At 43.5% G+C, this 3,757-nt stretch overlaps 1 non-coding gene across 1 annotated transcript; it reads right to left on the reverse strand.

Moving 5' to 3' along the window:
* Positions 1-672: 672 nt before the first annotated feature.
* Positions 673-780, reverse strand: LOC112700126 (small nucleolar RNA R71). Its single transcript, XR_003153044.1, has one exon. It is a non-coding gene; the product is annotated as a small nucleolar RNA R71 (small nucleolar RNA).
* Positions 781-3,757: the final 2,977 nt, after the last annotated feature.

Consider the following 3,757-nt stretch of genomic DNA (forward strand, 5'->3'; position numbering starts at 1 on the left):
ACTCCATCTTTCTTGATAAGTTCGAATTTTCTACCTCTGTCTTCCATTTTTCTTTTCCTCTGACTCCTCAAGGAATCTCTATACTGTGACTTAGAGGATTCCATATTTCCCTGTTTTCTTCTCTTTCATATGAGCAGGAGCAAAGACAAAAGCATTCTTGTTGAGGCTGATCCTGAACCTGAAAGGACCTTGAAGCGAAAGCTAAGAGAAGCTAAGGCACAACTCTCTGTAGAGGACCGAACAGAAATCTTCAAAGAAGAAGAAGACATGGCAGTCGAAAACAACAACAATGCCAACAATGCAAGGAAGGTACTGGGTGACTTTACTGCACCTACTCCCGACTTCTATGGGAGAAGCATCTCTATCCCTGCCATTGGAGCAAACAACTTTGAGCTTAAGCCTCAATTAGTTTTTCTAATGCAACAGAATTGCAAGTTTCATGGACTTCCATTGGAAGATCCTCATCAGTTCTTAGCTGACTTCTTGCAAATCTGTGACACTGTCAAGACTAATGGGGTTGACCCTGAGGTCTACAGACTTATGCTATTCCCTTTTGCTGTGAGAGACAGAGCTAGGACATGGTTGGACTCACAACCTAAAGAAAGCCTGAACTCTTGGGAAAAGCTAGTCAATGCCTTATTGGCAAAGTTCTTTCCACCTCAAAAATTGAGTAAGCTTAGAGTGGAAGTCCAAACCTTCAGACAGAAGGAAGGAGAATCCCTCTATGAAGCTTGGGAAAGATACAAATAATTGATCAGAAAGTGTCCCTCTGATATGCTTTCTGAATGGAGCATCATAGGTATTTTCTATGATGGTTTGTCTGAACTGTCCAAGATGTCTTTGGATAGCTCTGCTGGAGGATCTCTTCATCTGAAGAAGACGCCTACAGAAGCTCAAGAGCTAATTGAAATGGTTGCAAATAACCAATTCATGTACACTTCTGAAAGGAATCCTGTGAACAATGGGACAAATCAGAAGAAAGGAGTTCTTGAGATTGACACTCTGAATGCCATATTGGCTCAGAACAAAATATTGACTCAACAAGTCAATATGATTTCCCAAAGTCTGTCTGGAATGCAAAATGCACCAAGCAGTACTAAGGAAGCTTCATCTGAAGAAGAAGCTTATGATCCTGAGAACCCTTCAATGGAAGAGGTGAATTACATGGGAGAACCCTATGGAAACACCTATAATCCTTCATGGAGAAACCATCCAAATCTCTCATGGAAGGATCAACAGAGACCTCAACAAGGTTTCAACAACAATAATGGTGGAAGAAACAGGTTTAGCAATGGCAAGCCTTTTCCATCATCTTCTCAACAACAGACAGAGAGTTCTAAGCAGAACACCTCTGACTTAGCAACCATGGTCTCTGATCTAATTAAAACCACTCAAAGTTTCATGACTGAAACAAGGTCCTCCATTAGAAATTTGGAGGCACAAGTGGGTCAGCTGAGTAAGAAAACTACTGAACTCCCTCCTAGTACTCTTCCAAGCAATACAGAAGAAAATCCAAAAAGAGAGTGCAAGGCCATCAACATGGCCGAACTTGGAGAGGAGGAAGAGGCAGTGAACGCCACTGAGGAAGACCTCCATGGACGTCCACTGGCCTCCAATGATTTCCCTAATGAGGAACCATGGGAATCTGAGGCTCCCACTGAGACCATAGAGATTCCATTGGACTTACTTCTGCCATTCATGAGCTCTGATGAGTATTCTTCCTCTGAAGAGGATGAGTATGTCACTGAAGAGCAAGTTGCTAAATACCTTGGAGCAATCATGAAGCTAAATGACAAGTTATTTGAAAATGAGACTTGGGATGATGAACCCCCTTTGCTCACCAAAGAACTGGATGACTTGTCTAGACAGAAATTACATCAAAAGAGACAAGATCCTGGAAAGTTCTCAATACCTTGTACCATAGGCACCATGACCTTCAAGAAGGCCTTGTGTGACCTAGGGTCAAGTGTAAACCTCATGCCTTTCTCTGTAATGGAGAAGCTAGGGATCTTTGAGGTGCAAGCTGCAAAAATCTCACTAGAGATGGCAGACAATTCAAGAAAACAAGCTTATGGACTTGTAGAGGATGTTCTGGTAAAGGTTGAAGACCATTACATCCCTGCTGATTTCATAGTCCTAGAGACTGGGAAGTGCATGGATGAATCCATCATCCTTGGCAGACCCTTCCTAGCCACAGCAAAGGCTGTGATTGATGTTGATAGAGGAGAATTGATCATTCAAGTGAATGAAGAATCCTTTGTGTTTAAGGCTCAAGGATACCCCTCTGTCATCTTGGAGAGGAAGCATGAAGAGCTTCTCTCAAAACAGAGCCAAACAGAGCCCCCACAGCCAAACTCTAAGTTTGGTGTTGGGAGGCCACAACCAACTTCTAAGTTTGGTGTTGAACCCCCACATTCAAACTCTAAGTTTGGTGTTGAGAGGTTCCAACATTGCTCTGAGCATCTGTGAGGCTCCATGAGAGCCCACTGTCAAGCTACTGACATTAAAGAAGCGCTTGTTGGGAGGCAACCCAATGTTATATTTTATATATTTTTCTTTGTTATTTTATATTTTCTGTAGGTTGATGATCATGAGAAGTCACAAAATCAATTGAAAAAGCAAAAACAGAATGAAAAACAGAAAGAAAAATAGCACACCCTGGAGGAAGATCCTGCTGGCGTTTAAACGCCAGTAAGGCTAGCAGATGGGCGTTTAACGCCCAATCTGGCACCATTCTGGGCGTTTAACGCCAGAAAGGGGCACCAGACTGGCGTTAAACGCCAGAAAAGGGCAAGCACTTGGCGTTAAACGCCAGAAATGGGCACCAGCCCGGCGTTTAACGCCAGAATTGGCTCAAAATGCATTTTTGCATGCCATTTGGTGCAGGGATGACTTTTCCTTGACACCTCAGGATCTGTGGACCCCACAGGATTCCCACCTACCCCACCACTCTCTCTCTTCTTCACCCATTCACCAATCACCTCAACACCTCTTCCCCAAAAACCCTTCACCTATCAAATCCCATCTTTCTCTTCACCACTCACATCCATCCTTCATAAAACCCCACCTACCTCACCCTTCAAATTCAAACCACTTTCCCTCCCAAAACCCACCCATACATGACCGAACCATAACCCTCCCCCCACTCCTATATAAACCCATCTTCACTCCTTCATTTTCACACAACCTAAACACCACTTCTCCCCCTTTTTGGCCGAACACAAAGCCATTCCCTTCTTTCTTATTTCTTCTTCTTCTACTCTCTTCTTTCTTCTTTTGCTCGAGGACGAGCAAACCTTTTATGTTTGGTGTGGTAAAAGCATTGCTTTTTGTTTTTCCATAACCATTTATGACATCCAAGGCCGGAGAAACCTCTAGAAAGAGGAAAGGGAAGGCAAAAGCTTCTACCTCCGAGTCATGGGAGATGGAGAGATTCATCTCAAGGGTGCATCAAGACCACTTCTATGAAGTTGTGGCCTTGAAGAAGGTGATCCCCGAGGTCCCTTTTTCACTCAAAAAGGGTGAATATCCGGAGATCCGACATGAGAACCGAAGGAGAGGTTGGGAAGTTCTTACCAACCCCATTCAACAAGTCGGAATCTTAATGGTTCAAGAGTTCTATGCCAATGCATGGATCACCAAGAACCATGATCAAAGTGTGAACCCGGATCCAAAGAATTGGCTTACTATGGTTCGGGGGAAATACTTGGATTTTAGTCCGGAAAATGTAAGGTTGGCATTCAACTTGCCCATGATG

Source organism: Arachis hypogaea, chromosome 6 (assembly GCF_003086295.3).
Source record: "Arachis hypogaea cultivar Tifrunner chromosome 6, arahy.Tifrunner.gnm2.J5K5, whole genome shotgun sequence".
Taxonomy (NCBI): domain Eukaryota; kingdom Viridiplantae; phylum Streptophyta; class Magnoliopsida; order Fabales; family Fabaceae; genus Arachis; species Arachis hypogaea.